This window comes from Postia placenta (assembly GCF_002117355.1).
Source record: "Postia placenta MAD-698-R-SB12 unplaced genomic scaffold POSPLAscaffold_3, whole genome shotgun sequence".
NCBI classification, from domain to species: domain Eukaryota; kingdom Fungi; phylum Basidiomycota; class Agaricomycetes; order Polyporales; family Adustoporiaceae; genus Rhodonia; species Rhodonia placenta.
The window spans coordinates 75,601-82,358 of record NW_020169834.1 but is presented as its reverse complement, the minus strand read 5'-3'; positions in this window follow the sequence as shown (position 1 = coordinate 82,358).

The following is a 6,758-nucleotide window of genomic DNA, read 5'->3' as shown; positions in this document are numbered from 1 at the left end:
CCCTGTCTCCCCTACCTCCCGCCTTCCCCAAACTGTCGCCGAGTCCAGTCAAACTCGAGGAGATCTCCCTCCAGACCCTGCGCCAGAGCCAGAGCCTGAGGAGGGTGCAGGTGAAGAAGGAGTCTCGGAGTCCGAGTCCGAGGATTCTGTTGGGTCCACCTCGCCGACAGCGCTCGCCCCCGCGTCAGCAGTCCCTGACGTACGTAACCCCCCCCGCCGAACTTCCTTCGGCGCCTTCACCGCCGACTCCGCCGAGAGGCCGCTCGAGCACTCGCTCCTCCCGAAGTTCGACCAGCGGAAGGCCACCACAGCCGCCTCCGCCCCCGCAGCGTCCTCCGTCCCCCCCTACGCCGATAATGTCGTCCCCCGCAGCCGCCCTCGACAAGGAGACGTTAAAACTCCTCCTCCCACTCCGATACGATGGCAAAACCGTCATCGATTGCGACAGGTTCCTGTCACAGCTGCGCATCTACTGGATGGTCAACACGTCGTTGACCACCATCGAGCTCAAAGTACAGGTTGCGCTGAGCCTGCTCGACGGTGATGCCCGCGCCTGGGCAACCCCCTACTTCGCCCAGCTCGTATCGGTGCAGATAGGTGTGCAAGGGGCTACAACCCCATTCGCAAACGAAGCGGCCTTTGCCGCCGCCTTCAAGGCCCGCTTCGGAAATCTCGACGACGAGGCGGCAGCACAAGTAGAGCTGGCGAAGCTCTGCGCGGACAAATCGGTCCGTGAAAAACGCACTGCCGCGGAATTCTCCGCGCTGTTCAAGGGTCCGGCGGACCGCTCTGGGTATGGGGACCTGGAGCTACGCGACAAGTACCTGAGCGGCATCCCCTCCCGCGTCTACCGCAAGATCGAGCTCGAGACCTTCACCACGTGGCAAGACGCTGACAAGCGCGCCAATGAGGTCGAGCAGATCCTCGACATCAGCCGGGCCCGTCGGCCCGAGCTAAATAACTTCTTCTCGGCCCGAGGTCGAGGACGCGGTGGGGCACGTGGTGGTGCACCCTCAACGCACGCCGCTTCGGCCAGCATCAATGCGGCCGTCGGAAAAGGCAACTTCCCCGGCACATGCTTTGGCTGTGGGAAGCAAGGGTACCGACGTTTCGAGTGCCCCAATTGTAAGGACAAGCCTTACACAAAACGCGCCGACGCGCGGGCTACGGTTGCCTCGGGCTCCACCCAGGCTGTGACAAGCGCCCCCGTCACGACAACACCCTCGGCAAGTATAAGTGCCGCTTCAGCGAAATCCGAGCAATCGGAGCTGGCGGACTTAATGGCACAGGTGAAGTCGATGCGCGAGGAGCTCGAGCACTATCGGGCGATGAAGGAGGAGGGTTTTTGATCCGGTCCGCGCTTCGTGCCGCACGCGTCGGGCCGCGAGTATCATCTTGTAACAAGTATAATGTATTGTCTACTGCAATGGTGTACGAATTGGACCAGGGGTCCCAACATTTTCACATCCCAGTACGACTTCGAGGGGAAAGACGGCACAAAGACATAATCGCTATGGTGGACAGCGGAGCCACCACGAAGTTCATCAACAAGCGATTCATTGAAGAGAATAAGGTGCAGACGCGGAAGCTAAAAGAGCCGATTCCGCTCTACAATATCGACGGCACCCTAAATAGAGACGGAAGCATCTCAGAAGTAGCAGTGCTACAGATGCACATAGGAGAACACGTCGAGAAGACGGTGTTTACGGTCACGGACATCGGTCCAGAGGATGTGATCATCGGGTTGGATTGGCTACGCGAGCACAACCCCAAAATAGATTGGGAGAAGGGCTCCCTCAAATTGTCGCGATGCCCTGAAACGTGTAGCGCCAGGAGGACTGGCCGAATGGAGCAAGCAGCGACTGCGCGTGATACGGGGGTCAGGCCCGCGGTGCGCAGGCGTTCGCCGAAGTCCAAACGGTCGGTCATAGGTGCCTGCCGGAGCAAGGTGCTCCCGGACTTCGAACCCGAAGAAGATTCGGTGGAAGTGGAATGGGATGAGACTGACTTGATCGAAGCCTGGGAGCAGGGTATCACGCTTCCCGGCGCCCCTCAGCTGTTCGTCGCAGCAGGACACACGTATTCCCAGCTGTTCGCCGAGGAAGAGATCAAGAAGAAGGTCGTTAAGACCGCCGAGGAGTCGGTACCCAAACAGTACCACAAGTTTCTGAAGGTCTTCTCGAAGGAAGCATCAGAACGGCTACCCGAAAGAAAGCCGTACGATCATGCGATCGAACTCGTGCCCGGCTACTCCACATTCCATTCAAAGGTATACCCATTGTCGAGCAACGAGCAGGAGGAACTGGACAAGTTCCTAAAGGAGCAGTTAGCGAAGGGCTACATACGGGAGTCGAAGTCGCCAATCTCATCCCCCTTTTTCTTCATCAAAAAGAAGGAAGGGACGCTTCGACCCGTACAGGACTACCGCCGATTGAACGCGATCACGGTCAAAAATCGTTATCCCTTGCCGTTGATCGCCGAAATGGTGGATAAGCTCCGCGGCGCTACGCTCTTCACGAAGTTCGATGTCCGATGGGGATACAATAACGTCCGGATCAAAGCCGGTGATGAGTGGAAGGCGGCCTTCGTGACTAACCGGGGGCTGTACGAACCCCTGGTAATGTTCTTCGGTCTCACCAATTCCCCCGCTACCTTCCAGGCCATGATGAACGAGATCTTCCACGATCTCATCGTCGGCGGCAAGATCCTTGTGTACCTAGATGACATACTCATCTTCTCCACCAACAAAGAGGAGCATGAGAAGGTCACACGCGAGGTTCTGCATCGCCTTCAGGACAACGATCTGTTCCTGAAGCCTGAGAAATGCGAGTGGGACGTTCCCAAGGTCGACTACGTCGGCTATGTGTTCGGTGGCGATGAGGTGGCGATGGATCCCGCGAAGCTCAAAGGAATTAATGAATGGCCGGTACCCCGGAACAAAAAGGACGTCCAGAAGTTCCGGGGGTTCTCCAACTTCTACCGCCGCTTCATCAAGGACTTCGCTAAGATCTCGCGACCACTCGACCGGCTCACAGGGAACGACCCATGGCATTGGGGCGAGGAAGAGCAGTATGCCTTCGATGAGCTCAAACGGCTCTTCGCGACGACTCCAGTCTTGGCGCTGTACGACCCTAATCGGGAGACGCGCATTGAGGTTGACGCCTCGGGGTACGCCACTGGCGGCGTGTTGATGCAGAAGCAGGATGACGGCAAATGGCATCCCATTGCCTTCAGATCCCATGCGATGGATCCGGCCCAGCGGAACTACGAGATCTACGACAAAGAGATGCTTGCCATCATTGAGGCACTAGACGATTGGCGCCACTATCTCGAGGGGTTACCCAATCAGTTCGAGATCGTAACCGATCATAAGAACCTCGAGTACTGGCGTACATCCCAGCATCTCACGCGCCGTCAAGCGCGATGGTCGCTGTTCCTAGCTCGCTTCGACTTCCGCATCACGCACAAGGCCGGAACGTCCAACGGAAAGGCTGATGCCCTATCGCGCCGATCAGACCACCAGATCGGCGATGAGGACGATAACACCGATCAGGTGGTTCTCAAGCCAGAGCGCTTCCGCATCGCCTCCGCTAGGCGCGGTCACGCCTCGGTAACGGCCGATCAGTCGCTTCTGAAACGCATCAGGGAATGTTCGGAGAAGGATCGGGAGGTGGCCGAGGCACTTGAAAAGGTGCAGGACCTCGGGCCGCCCCGGCTGCAAAGGGGTTTTGAGGAGTGGAATGCCGAACAAGGGCTCCTGCTGTTCCGCGGGTGCGTGTACGTCCCAAAGAATGCGGAGCTCCGGCGGGATATAGTCAAGATCCACCACGACTCGCCGATCGCCGGTCATGGCGGTCGTGCCAAAACCCTTGAGCTCGTATCGCGGAACTACTGGTGGCCGGGAATGTCCAAGTTTGTCAATGAGTACGTAAGCACCTGCGATGTGTGCAACCGTACCAAGACATTCCCAGCCAAGCCTCAGGGTCCGCTGAAGCCGAACGAGATCCCTGAGCGCCCGTGGCAGATCATCACCACGGATATGATCATTGGCTTGCCGAAGTCTGATGGATTCGACTCTATCCTGGTTACCGCCGACCGCTTTACCAAGCAGGTCCACTTCTCGGCCTGTCATGAGACCCTGACGGCAGAAGGTGCGGCAGACCTGTACATCCGCGATGTGTTCAAGCATCATGGGGCCCCGGCCAAGGTCATATCAGACCGAGGACCCCAGTTTGCTTCGAAGTATCTCCATGCGGTGTACAAGGGACTGGGAATCGAGCCGGCGCTATCCACAGCATTCCACCCTCAGACAGACGGCCAGACTGAGCGCTGGAATCAGGAGATCGAACAGTACCTGCGCGCCTTCACAAGCCACAGGCAGGATGATTGGGCAAAGCAATTGCCGCTCGCGGAATTCGCAATGAACAACCGAGTTCACTCCGCGACCGGGCACTCCCCTTTCTACCTGCATCAAGGGTACAACCCTGAGATCCAAGTGCGGATCAATCCGATGTCTGCGATGCCCGCGGCCGCTGATCGGCTCAAGATCCTGAAGGAGATTCGCGACGATGCGCGCTCTGCGCTCGAGCTGTCAGCCGAGCGTATGAAAGTGTACTACGACAAGCACGTGCAGGAAGCACCGGTCTTTGCACCGGGGGACAAGGTCTGGCTTGATGCCCGGAACCTTAAGCTGAAACAGCCGAGCAAGAAGCTCAGTCCCAAGCGCCTCGGACCATATGCCGTGCGGCGAAAGCTCGGAGACTTGGATTATGAATTAGTCCTGCCAAAATCGGTGCCGGTACACCCGGTGTTCCATGTCTCCTTGCTTAGCAAGTACACGCGTAGCGATATCCCGGGCCGAGAGCCGGAGGAGCCGCCTGCGATCGAGGTTGAGGGCGATGAGGAGTACGAGGTTGAACGGATCAAGGATTCGCGGATCTTCCGGCGTCAGCTGCAGTACCTCGTCAAGTGGAAGGGTTATGACGACTCGCATACGTCATGGGAACCGGCGCGCAACGTTGCCAATGCGCCGGCCCTCATAGCCGACTTCCACCGGAAGAATCCGAACGCCCCTCGTCGCCTCAATGCTGCTACCTTTGGTGGTCTCAACTTTCAGCCAATGCCTTCGCCGCTGACTGAAGCACGCTGCCGCTCCGGGTGGGAGATGGGCAAGGGCGCCTCGCATGAGGTCATGCGCCGTTGAGGGGGGGGTAATGTCACGAGTTGGTACGGCGCCTAGCCGTTTTTTTAATTTTTTCCTTTTCGCGGGCTCGAACCCGCGACCTCTGTACTACCTGCCTGATATGGACGCGTCACTATCTACTGTACGATTAGATTAGATGGGGCGGCAGCGCACGGCACAGCTCGGGCTCCGCTGACACAGCCGCTCTGACTCACCGGCCCCCGGGGCCGCGTCAGCATGCTGCGCACGGACCAGCTGCGCACGGACCAACGCGCACAGCCTGCCCTAATCTCCCCATGTATATAAGCCGGCCTCTGCTGCCCTAGGGACCTCAGTTTCGACCTCTTGTCCCTAGGTCAGTAAGCTCTCTTGTACTTACTTATCTTTCCTTACTAACTAATATATTCTTGTCCCTAGCCTTAGGTTTGAGCTTAGCTCACCATCGCTTCGGTGAGAACTAGTCGGACGCCCCCAGCCTTCAAGGTTTTCCTCAGTCGCTTGACCTCAAGTCGCGACAGTGCTCCCGGACTTCGAACCCGAAGAAGATCCGGTGGAAGTGGAATGGGATGAGACTGACTTGATCGAAGCCTGGGAGCAAGGTATCACGCTTCCCGGCGCCCCTCAGCTGTTCGTCGCAGCAGGGCACACGTATTCCCAGCTGTTCGCCGAGGAAGAGATCAAGAAGAAGGTCGTTAAGACCGCCGAGGAGTCGGTACCCAAACAGTACCACGAGTTTCTGAAGGTTTTCTCGAAGGAAGCATCAGAACGGCTGCCCGAAAGAAAGCCGTACGATCATGCGATCGAACTCGTGCCCGGCTACTCCACGTTCCATTCAAAGGTATACCCATTGTCGAGCAACGAGCAGGAGGAACTGGACAAGTTCCTAAAGGAGCAGTTAGCGAAGGGCTACATACGGGAGTCGAAGTCGCCAATCTCATCCCCCTTCTTCTTCATCAAAAAGAAGGAAGGGACGCTTCGACCCGTACAGGACTACCGCCGATTGAACGCGATCACGGTCAAAAATCGTTATCCCTTGCCGTTGATCGCCGAAATGGTGGATAAGCTCCGCGGCGCTACGCTCTTCACAAAGTTCGATGTCCGATGGGGATACAATAACGTCCGGATCAAAGCCGGTGATGAGTGGAAGGCGGCCTTCGTGACTAACCGGGGGCTGTACGAACCCCTGGTGATGTTCTTCGGTCTCACCAATTCCCCCGCGACCTTCCAGGCCATGATGAACGAGATCTTCCACGATCTCATCGTCGGCGGCAAGATCCTTGTGTACCTAGATGACATACTCATCTTCTCCACCAACAAAGAGGAGCATGAAAAGGTCACACGCGAGGTTCTGCGTCGCCTTCAGGACAACGATCTGTTCCTGAAGCCTGAGAAATGCGAGTGGGACGTTCCCAAGGTCGACTACGTCGGCTATGTGTTCGGTGGCGATGAGGTGGCGATGGATCCCGCGAAGCTCAAAGGAATTAATGAATGGCCGGTACCCCGGAACAAGAAAGATGTTCAGAAGTTCCAGGGGGTTCTCCAACTTCTACCGCCGCTTCATCAAGGACTTCGCTAA